Below are 438 nucleotides of genomic sequence, written 5' to 3'. Positions count from 1 at the left end.
GGCAAAGCACAGGTGACAGATGTCAGAACCATTTCTTTACCAGTGGCTTCCTCAMATACATTCTTCCACTTCCACAGGTCTGCAAAGAGATTTAAAGCAGCATTACCCGCCACAGGGTCGGCCCTGGGTTATTCCTCAGAGAGGCCGAACCAAGCGCCAACCGTCCCCGTCCCACACACCCCACGAGCTGGGGGCCGACACAAAACAAGGACTGCGGTCTTTCAAACTTGCTCGTTCCTCCTCTTTAGCTGCTGCGCTATCACGAGCAGCTAAACTGGACTTTGTTTTACACAAGAAGGACAAGCCAAAGGTGGTAACCGAAAAAGGCAGCAAGTGTGGTGTAGGGCAGCCACATTCCTGCTTTCCCTTTATCTGATCCCAAGGCCTGCTTGACCTTTAATGTGATGGATTCTGAAATTCAGCGTGTCACACCGGCAG

Source organism: Nothoprocta perdicaria, unplaced genomic scaffold (genome assembly GCF_003342845.1).
Source record: "Nothoprocta perdicaria isolate Ctin4 unplaced genomic scaffold, notPer1 scaffold_885, whole genome shotgun sequence".
Lineage (NCBI taxonomy): Eukaryota > Metazoa > Chordata > Aves > Tinamiformes > Tinamidae > Nothoprocta > Nothoprocta perdicaria.
This window is presented reverse-complemented; position numbering follows the sequence as displayed.